This window comes from Humulus lupulus, chromosome 7 (genome assembly GCF_963169125.1).
Source record: "Humulus lupulus chromosome 7, drHumLupu1.1, whole genome shotgun sequence".
In the NCBI taxonomy this organism is placed as follows: domain Eukaryota; kingdom Viridiplantae; phylum Streptophyta; class Magnoliopsida; order Rosales; family Cannabaceae; genus Humulus; species Humulus lupulus.
In genome coordinates, this window is record NC_084799.1 from 193,852,627 (window position 1) to 193,864,175 (window position 11,549).

Genomic DNA, 11,549 nt, shown 5'->3' on the forward strand with positions numbered 1-11,549 from the left:
AAGAATTTTTAGACCGAGCTGACCGCTACATCAAGCTCGAAGAAGCCATTGCTGATGATGGAAAACCCTCGAACAAGGGTAAGAAGGCCGCCGAACCCGCCAAAGCCGCCAATGGTTCCAAACCTAATGGCAACGGCAAAGGCAATGGGAACGGCAACGGTAATGGCAAGAATGGTGGAAAACGGCCGTATAACGAGCCTTCCACCTCCGACAACAAACGAGCTAAGGGCAATCGTTATGAGCCTCGGTTCACTAACTATACTGCCCTCCTTGAGTCTCGGGGAGAGGTTTACCAGGCCACAAGCTCCAGTGTGCCTTACAAGAAACCTGGACCCATTCGAAAGGACATTTCAAAAAGAGACACCACCAAGTTCTGTCGTTACCATAACGACTACGAACATTACACTAATGAATGCAACCAGTTAAAAGACAAAATCGAGTTCCTTATTAGACAAGGACACTTGAGGAGATACGTACGGGCCTCGGGAAATTCCCAACGAGAAGCTCCGGGTGGCAGCGAGCAGGCGTCCGCACGCCAATGCTCGCCACCATTGCAGCCTGCCCCCGTGGCTGGAACACTCTTAACCATCTGTGGAGGCCCGTACCTCGCGGGAAATAGCGGAAAGGCCAGAGAACGATATGCTCGGACTCTGCACCACGACCAGGACATCGAGATGATGACTGTGGAGGACCGTGCACCGAAAAAGGCTCGGTCAGAGGAAGGTGAGATAACCTTCTCTGATAGCGATGCCCAACACGTCCGGTTCCCACATTCCGATCCGCTGGTCGTGGACATCCAGATGGCCAATATGATGGTAAAGAGGGTACTGGTCGATACAGGAAGTTTAGTGAACATCCTGTACAAATCAACACTGGAACGCATGAAATTGTTCGTAAAAGACTTGGAGCCCTGCAATCAAACGATATACGGATTTTCTGGAGAAGGACTCGCCCCAGCCGGATTGATCAAACTCCCAGTAACAACGGGTACAGCGCCCGCAACGAGGACATTACTCGCCACTTTTGTAGTGGTCGATTGCCCTTCGGCGTACAACACCATTATTGGAAGGCCCGTACTAGTTGATCTACGGGCCGTCATCTCTATGTGGCACCTAGCCATGAAGTTCCCAACAGACGCGGGGGTAGGACGCGTTTTGGGAAACCAAAGAGAAGCCAGGGAGTGCTACAACGCCTCGATCACAAAGGCGAAAAGTGGAACGTTGAGGAGCACTGCCCCAAATAGATTGCAGATGGCAGTTGATACGCAAGCCCAATCAGGTGATGAAGTCACCAAATAGGGTGTTGCCCAAAGTGAGGATGGAGATTTGGATCCTCGCTTTGGGGATTTTGAAGAAAATGTCGAACACGTCGAGGACCTGGAGGAGGTCCAACTCGACAAAGAAGACCCAACCAGAGTCATAAAGGTTGGGAAAAACTTAGAGCCTACCACGAAGCACGCACTGGTGGAATTCTTGCGAGAGAACCAGGAAGTTTTCGCCTGGTCGCATAAAGACATGGTTGGGATAGATCCTGCAGTAATCAGCCATGTCCTAAATATAGACAAGACCTTTCCACCAGTGCAACAAAAAAGAAGGCTGCTCGATAAAGACAGATCACGAGCCTTAAAAGAAGAAGTCGAAAGGCTAAAGGAGAATGGATTCATAAGGGTGGCTTTTTATTCGTCGTGGGTCTCCAATCCGGTGCTGGTCCCCAAGCCTAACGGCAAATGGCGGACCTATGTGGATTTTACATACCTCAATAAAGCCTGCCCAAAGGACTGCTTCCCACTCCCAAGGATTGACCAGCTGGTCGATGCTACTGCAGGGCATGAGATCCTCTCATTCATGGATGCATATTCGGGCTATAACCAAATTAGCATGCATCCCCCTGATGAGGATCACACCAGCTTTCGGACCGATACGGGCTTGTATTGCTATAGAGTAATGCCCTTCGGACTGAAAAACGCAGGTGCGACTTACCAACGGCTAGTCAACCACATGTTCAAAGAGCAAATCGGTGTAAACATGGAGGTATATGTGGATGACATGCTGGTAAAGTCTAAGAAAGCAGAAGGGCATGTGAGGGATTTACAAGAGTGCTTTAATGTGTTAAACAAGTACCAAATGAAATTAAATCCCCTCAAGTGTTCCTTTGGAGTCGGATCAGGGAAGTTTTTGGGGTTCATCGTAAATTCAAGAGGAATCGAGGCCAACCCCGACAAGATAAAGGCCCTGATCGACATGAAGTCGCCAGAAAGGATCAAAGATGTACAAAGTCTAACCGGGAGAATCGCAGCCCTAAGTAGATTCATTTCAAAATCAACAGACAAGTGCGTCCCATTCTTCAATCTACTTAGGGGGAATAAAAAGTTTGATTGGACAAAAGACTGCGAACAAGCATTCCAGGCGTTGGAAGGCTCATATGGCACAACCTCCCATCTTATCAAAGCCAATCGAAGGAGAAACTTTGTTTATTTATCTGGCAATTACTAAAGTTGCTACCAGCGCGGTGCTAATACGAGAGGAAGAAGGTGCACAAAAAGCAGTCTACTATGTCAGCAAGAGACTGGTCGGGGCAGAATTGAGATATCCGCCAATCGAGAGGTTAGCATATTGCTAGATCCTTGCCTCTAAAAAGCTGCGCCCCTACTTCCAAGCCCATCCTATCATAGTTCTAACTGATCAGCCCCTTCGGCAAGTCCTCCAAAAGCCCGAGGCGGCTGGGCGATTGTTAAAATGGGCAGTCGAGTTAGGGCAGTTCGACATAACCTATTCACCGCGAGCAGCAGTAAAAGGACAAGTCTTAGCCGATCTTATTGCAGAGTTCACCGAACTCTCAGATAGTGAGCAGTGCGAATAGCCTGCAGCGCCCGAGCCTCAAGACAAAACTCCTTCGTGGAAGCTATTCACGGATGGTTCATCCAACGAATCCCACGCTAGAGCGGGAGTGATATTGATAATGCCGGAAGGGCATCGATTTCACTGCGCCATCAGGTTCAACTTCACTGCATCAAACAATGAAGCAGAATACGAAGCACTCCTCGCTGGATTGAGAATGGCAAAGAATATGAGCATAAAGACGCTTGATATCTACAGTGATTCACAGCTGGTGGTGAATCAGGTCCTAGGAGAATATCAGGCGCGAGGTTTGAAAATGGTAGCCTACTTAAATAAAACAAAGGACTTGCTAGCCCAGTTCACGAAGTACACCCTCCAGCAGATCCCGCGAGATCAGAATTCAAACGCGGACGCCTTAGCCAAACTCGCGAGCGCAAAGGATGCTAACACTTTGAACATTGTGCCAGTTGAAAGACTAAGTAAGCCGAGCATACAAGCAACTGAGTCCAGTATGGAGATTCAAATGGAGGATACGTGGATGGCGCCTTACTTGGAGTATCTGACAAATGGTGCGTTGCCAACAGATAGGAACAAAGCCAGAACTCTACAAAGACGGGCTGCTAGGTACATACTGGTCGATGGTGTTATGTACCGAAGAGGATTCTCAATGCCACTACTCAGGTGCGTTACACTAGAAAAGGCTAAGGGACTCATGAAGGGGGTGCATGAAGGCTTCTGCGGGGATCACGCTGGGGGGCAGAGTTTGGAAAAAAAGATTCTAAGGCAAGGCTACTTCTGGCCAACGATGAACGAGGATTCGATGGAGTATGTACGAAGGTGTGATAAATGTCAAAGGTTCTCAAAGATTCCACGGGCAGCTCCAAACGAACTGAAACAGATGTAGAGCCCGTGGCCTTTTGCAGTATGGGGAATAGATTTGATTGGATCCCTGCCCACAGGGAAAGGCGGAGTAAAGTATGCAGTTGTGGCAGTTGATTACTTCACCAAATGGGCCGAAGCTGAACCACTCGCAACCATCACGACCAAGAAAGTTCTTGACTTCGTCATCAAGAACATTGTATGCAGATATGGGTTGCTCAGGAAGATAGTTTCAGACAACGGGACCCAATTTGACAGCGACTTATTCACCGATTTCTGCGAGAGGCATGGAGTTATTAAAAGCTTTTCTTCAGTTGCACACCCCCAAGCAAACGGGCAGGTCGAAGCCGTAAACAAGACTCTTAAAGACACCCTGAAGAAAAGACTTGAAGAAGCTAAAGGAGCGTGGCCAGAGCAGTTGCCTGAAGTCCTCTGGTCGTATAGAACGTCTCACCGTACAGCAACTGGACATACTCCATTTTCCCTAGCCTACGGATATGAAGCCATGTTGCCTGTCGAGTTAGATCCTCCCTTGCATCGGTGTTTGACCTACGACCAAGATCAGAACAGCCAGCTAATGATGGAGTCCCTAGACTCAATCGACGAGATACGAGAGAAATCTCAACTCCGAGTTGCTGCATATCAGCAAAAAATCGCCCGGTACTTTAACTCCAAAGTTAAAGAAAGAAAATTCAACGTCGGTGACTTGGTATTACGAAGAGTTTTCTTAAATACCCGCGACCCTACTGCTGGAGTGCTCGGACCCAATTGGGAAGGACCTTACCAAATTGAAGAAGTCCTTCATCCAGGCACATACAAACTTGCACGCTTGAATGGAGATCTTGTTCCACGTTACTGGAATGGAGAACACCTACGCAAGTATTATCAATGAACAGTCCTTTCTAAAGGACTGGCTTGTATTAAATTTCAATTTTTACAAGTTTTGCAAAGAGGGTTAGCCACGTTGTATGGCTAACTGCTCGTATATGTAAGGTTCTATTATAGAATCACTCGTAAAGACATGTTTAGTCCATTTTTAATACGAGATTATAAGGGACTGTGCGCAGCCAGTCATTCTTGCCAACCTTTGTGAATTTACATTTACAAGTATTTGTTCATTACGTGTGTTGTTTTGCTGTATTACAAGTATCATTTTTCCGCACGAACAGGAATGTTCGAACAGGCCATGGTCAGGGCAAGTGACCAAGGACCTAAAGCTCCTCGATCACTTGGGGGGCATATAAGGCACATCGATAGCAAAGCATACTCGCAAGGTATGTAAACACATGAACAAAATGAGTGAAAGCATGCTACAGTACTTAGAGTATTTTTCAAAATTTATGTTTTGTTAAATCATGCCAAAGTACTATGCTAAGTTCGATCATACAGACAAATGTTATAATAAATAAAGATATTATAGCATCAAGATTTAAGCTTTTACACCGCAAGCATCGCTGCTTGGATGTAACTGTTCAAGTAAAAGAAAACAGGGTTTACTGCCCATGCAGCGAAGTTTTAAAAGAAATTATTGTCTTTACATCACGACCCGTGGGTCGTATAGCCAAAAAGAAAGAAAAAATAAATGAGAAAGTTTAAGAGGCATTTGGGGCCAGAGGGTCCTGGGCAGCATCCTGGTTGGTCGCGTCCTCGACAACTTCTTCTTCTTCCACGCCAACGATGCTTGGAGAGGCAGGGATCCTCAATCTTGCCTCCTCCTCGGCCAGTTGGGCGGTGCAGCGAGCCAACTCAGCAGCCCTGACTTCCTCCGAAAGATAGTTAAAGTCAGCACCCTGATTATGTTTCCAGAAGTTGTAGAAACATCAGAGCGTCGTCCTCTTGTAATTTTCAAGATTTTTGGAGTTGTCAAGCTCCAGCTGCTTCACCTTGCCTTCAAGGGTGACAATAGCCTCCTCCTTCGACTTGAGTGTCTCTCCCAAATGCTTGATCTCGCGAAGATGGGTTTGATTGGACTCTCGATACTGCTGCCTCAACTTCACCGCGGCATCTTTTGCGGCGTCAGCCTCTGACAGTTTGGTCACCGCAGCATCCCTTTCTCGAGCCATTGCCTCCAACTCCTTGGCGTGCCTAGCCTCTACAGCCGAAAGCTCCTCAGCTGCCTTCACTTGATGCCTCTCGGTGGCCTTTACCTTGGCCTGCTCGATGGAAGCCTGGATGCGAGTACGAGCAGTAATAGCAGATAGCAAGGCCTGTGAACAAAGGAAAGAGTTAGAACCTGCCGTGAAGAATAAAAGACTAAGGCTTAAAAAGTAAAGAAATACTCACACTGGAGATTTCATTCAGGGCCCTATTCAGAACCTGGTCAGCCCCCAAGTTTTCAGCCTCGACCATCGCATCTCTTACCCGGTCCCCTTTGCCAATGCGATCAAGGCGATCCCTGGCTGATCGAAGGGTACGGCTCATGAGTTTAGCCCCGAGAGCTTCGTCGCGAATAATTTCCTCTCTGACGGGCGCAGCCGGAGGATTGGGTGGGGCAGGAGGAGTCTGCTTCTCAGTAGTAGTTGGCCCAGGAGTTTGCCCAGTTGGCGCGTCCTTGGGAAGGTCTTCTGTTCGACCCTTCTTCGCTGGAGGGCCTCGGCTGGATTCGCCAGTTCTCCTCTTGGATCTCCGCTGGAGTTGGGGAACCTCCTCTTCCTCCTCGGCCTGGTACATGTCGAAGATATTGGGAGTGGCCATATCTGCATGCAAGTAAACACAGGAAACTGATAAGAATAAGAGGTTGATGAAAATGTATTATATGCAACAAAAGAAAGGCAACAAAGTGAATACCCGAGCTACAACTACTGGTCGCTACACTATTGACTCTATTAGTCATATACTCATTATCTGGCATGAAGAAGTCTGGCCCTAATTTTGGAGTATACGTAAAGTTTCCTTCCCCGTCGAACAAATGACAGGGAATTGGCAAACCATTTAAAAGTAAAATAACGTTACCGTTATCGTCAGAGGATTCTCCCAAGTCCACAATAGGCTCTTTGGCCTTTTGTTTCCCCTTGCCTTGGGGAGCATAAGATCTTTCTGCAGAAGGATTGCCCGTGGGCTCCCTGATTGTAATCCCGTTGGCCTCCTCCGAGGAGGAGACACAGGAGGTTGCTGCTCGGGAACCCCCTCGGCAGTGGCTTCATCCACCACGGACCCTCTAGTTTCATGGCGAGGAGCCAGGAGGCCTGACAGCCTCAAGTTTTCTTCAGTCACCAGGGTCTTAATGCTTTTTGCTGCGTCGGACATTCTGGCCAGAGTGTTAGACCTCAACACCATGTCTGGTGTTGGGGTTGGACGTAACCAAGGGCCTGAAAAACAGATTATGGTTTAAGAAAAATGAAAGGAGACACCTTGAGTAAAAGTATCGACCAGTCAGAAACGGTGCTTACCTCCTCGTGCGAAGGCCAGGTTGTTGCTGGATATGTCCGGGGTAAGGAAGTACTCCCTATTGTACTGCCCCACATTCGAGATATGCGTAGTGTCACTCAGGAATGTTCGATTGGTTTCCTGATGACAAAAATGGAAGAAACCCGTTCCGTGTTATTGTGGGTTAGACTTGAGGTCAAAGAGATAGTTGACCTCGTGGGGCGAATGTTCTGGCCATTTTTTAAGTTTATACAGGATATAGAGTGCGGCCAACATCCTATAACCGTTTGGAGTTATTTGGAAGGGGGCAACACCAAAATAATTAGCCACCCCCACAAAAAATGGATGAAGAGGGAGATAAGCTCCCGCCTCAATATGATACCGAGACCAGGCGCTGGTTGCACCTCCGGGGAGGTTAGCCCTCTGGTCTTCGGTAGGACGTATAATGGAAACCCCTGTGAGAGGGAATTTCCTGAAGCAGTTAGCAACCATTCGAAGAGTTACTGAACTGGCTAGGGAAGTATACCACTCGACATCAGGCAAGTTCTGATGGCGAGGGCTGGCCCTAATTTGGATATTAGGGTCAGGAACAAGATTTTCTCGACCACTGGTCGAGGGAGCCCTTGCCTGCGAATCAGGACGGGCAGGAGAATTTGGGTTGTTTTCAGACTCGGGTCTTTTCTTGCCTGAAGATTTGGAACGGGCCATTGAAGGAGAAGGATGGGGTCTGGAAGAGGATCGCGAAAAAGGGATCTCGTGGACACGGTCAGCTGGTTGATCTTCTCCCTCGAGCAGTTGGGCGAGAAGGTCGTCGTCAATAGGCCTTTCACCTCCCCACAAATCTGGCATTAAAGTCTGCATACAGAAGAATGGGGAGGTGAGGATAGAAAACTTTTAAAAACTTTTTAGAATAACGCTGGTCGAGTATAAAAATTAAGTTTTTATACAACAGCATTCTAACAAAAGCTAAATCTTTCTACACGAACAGTTTGAAAAACGGATCAAAGGGTGAAAGTAAAGAGTTTTTCTGAGAAAGATTTTTCAACTCCCCTTAGGGCGGGAAAAATTTATTTTTTCAACTAGCCTAAAGATCAAATTTTTACTTCGATTTTACGTCCTAAAAAGCATGATCCCAGATTTTAAACTAACTCGTAACCCTATTTTGCCTACAAAATATTCGGTCTACAAGCGTCTCGAACCAGAAGCAGATAAACTCAAACAGTACGCAGTCAGAAGCATGCATCACAAAAAATTAGAAGCGTGGGAACTCGAAAACTTACCAAGAAAAGTGATCGTGGAGATGGAAGAAAGATCTTCGGAGATCAAGGAGCTCTCGGACGGGGTCTTGAAAGTGCAGACGGAACGGTCTTCAGGAACGTTAAGGGCTCTGGATTTTAGGTTTTCTTGTGGAAACGATGGCGTGCGTAAAAAGAAAATAAAGGCTTCGAAGGTCTTATATAAGTTTGTTTCTGATAGTAAAAAGTATAATCATTAGTTTCCATTTTTCAAAGTATGGGGAAGCGGGATGGCCGTCGAAATCTTTTATGGGGAACCGAAAGGACGTGATTGGACAGAGGTAGGTTGCTTTTTTCAAGAACACACGAAGGTTTCTGACACGTCAGGTGGGGTTACCAAAGAGTCGTTCGTCCGAAAGTTTATTTACTGCTCGTGATAAATAAACTTGGGGGGCAAATGTTATCCATAAAATTAGCATGGGTGACGTGGCAAGTGATCCCTGGACACGTGGCTGATACTTGGAAACGTTCTGCTAGACTATCGACCAGAGGACACATAAGAAGCAGTGCAAGCCTGTCTTACCCGCGACCAGTCTGGTCGATAGTTCCGTGTACAAGGCGACATTTATGGGAAGATCTTTATGAATCCCGAATTTATCTCACACAATCTCCTGAGTATCCGATTATTCAGGAAAGAATATCTGTAACAATCTTTTGTAATCCCTTTTGAGCCTATAAATAGCAAGAGATAGCTCAAGGGAGGGGACTTTTTTTGGCTTTTGGAATCGTGAGAGATTATAGCAATTATCCTAGGAATATTGTATTGTTCTTCAGAAAGTGGTGAAGCTCATTGAACCCTAGTTCTTTGATCACTCTTCTGGTTTTATAGCAATATCATTCTAAGTGGACGTAGGTCATTACCAGATCTTGAGGCCGAACCACTATAAAATACTGTGTTTTATTTACTTTTGTCATTACGTTCTTCTCATCTCTTTCATTCATATCAAGCATATTTTCACTACGTGTCAGTTGGCCAAATCTCGGGTCAACAAATATATATATATGTGTGTGTATGATCTTGGCTGGTATTAATAATTATTAAAAAAAGCTCATTCCCTGCTGCGTATATCTGATTTGCTACTTTCATACCAACAGTAACCAAATACCTCAAGATAGAAAAGAAAAAAAAATTAGATCCACTCCCTTTCTCTCTCTCCCTTCTTCTTCTCTTCCCTCACCAAGAACCCTAGCCGCCACCTGCCTTTTCGTCGCCTGGGTTCGTGTCTAGGCCACCTCCCTGCATCACCTCCGACCACGAACCATCTTCTTCCCTCGCCTTCGACCACCACCAAAACCCCTTATACATACACGTGAGTCCCGTCGTTTTGGATTTGGGTCCGCATCGACACCACGACAAGATATCGTCGTTTTGGATCTGGGTGTAAGTTCCATGCACGCGAGTCCCGTCGTTGTTGATCGAATGTTGAGGATATCGCCGGAGATATGAGTTGTCGCCGAAGATGGAAGCAATTGTAAAGCGTAACGTGACTTTGGAGAAGGTTTTTATCGACTTTCAGGCTTCAACAGAGGACTATTGTATTGTTAATTACCATTGTACCCCTGTTTGTGCTGATGTGTTTTTGTTTAAATTTCAATTGCCCTATATAGTTAGTTTTCCCACAAACTAAATTTTTGTTAATTAAATTTTTCCATACAAACTAGGAAAAGTTTAATTTTCATATTTTTGCAAAATAATGACTAAAAATCCATATTTATGAAGAAAAAAAAATCATAGTTTTTTTGGCGATAAAAGTCAGTTAGTAGTCTAAAATGTTGCATTTAAGTCATTAAGTAGTTATTTTTGTTGCAAAAGTCACATTTTACACTAATTTTATTTCAATTTTTATTAATAAATATATGCCTTAAAGTATATATTCATAACATCAATATAATAACATGAATCTCTTTTAAAAATATTTAATAATTTTAAAAGTTCTAATATAAAAATAATATTTAATATTTGTTAAATTAAATTTTAAAAATAATACAACTTGAATTGAATCAAAACTTAGTTTATTTAAAAATAAATAATTTTTCATGTTATAACTTTTGATTTTCAAATAATTTTGCTGTTACAATTATATATTTTTATTAATTAATTAAAATTGAGATAAAATTAATGTAAAATAGGACTTTTGCAACTAAAAAATGACTTAGTGATTTAAATATAATATTTCAAATTACTTATTAACTTTTGTCACCAAAAAATCTATTTAATGACTTAAACGCAACATTTCAGTCTACTTATCGATTTTTATCACAAAAAAAATTACTTAGTAACTTAAGTGTAATTTTTCAGACTACTTAATAGTTTATATACAAATTTTCCTATCTCTAAAAGAAATAATATGTATAATAAAAACTTAAATTAATCATATCGTATAGCCAGATTTAGTCAAATAAAGTAAAATTGTCATACTAATTTTTTAATGTGCTATCTAGGGCTTTATATTTTTTTTTCAAACTAAACATTGCAATTATTCTAACTTGATGTGGTAAATCCCGACAAAAAAAAAAAAAAAAAAAACCTTGATGTGGTAAATAATAGTCATTTTCAGATATTAGAAGTAAAAAAAAGTTACTAGAGGCAAAGGAAAAATAATAATAATAATAATAATAATAATAATAATAGTAATTACATGAAATTAGAAATCTTAAAATAATAATTTTGTTTGAATTTTCAAAATTAGGAGTATAAATATTTATTTGCTAAAATATTGCAACCAATCAATATGAAGTAATAATGTAATATTGACTGGTTCTAAATCGTCTACACAAAAAGATGGGTGTGATCTTATTCTTAAAAACACAAAAGTTTAGAACATATATAATAAAGAGATTTCTATTGAAAATATTTAAATTCAGTAAAAAATTACATCTTCATGTTTAAATTTGTTTTCTTTCTTCAAGATAAATTTTTATATTTTTAACGTTTTGTATTTTTTTATTTTTTTGTGTTATTTTCAAATTATTTTTATGTTGATATTTAATTGTTCAAATATATATTATTATTATTTTTTTTGTATATTTTTAAAGTTTATTTTGAATTGATGCAGTGAGTTGTTTTCAAATTATTTTTACCAAGACAGTATTTTTGTCATTATGAAATTTTAAAAATCGTATTTTTTAAAATAAAAATTAAGAATAATAGAAAGTAAAAAAAAAACTATAA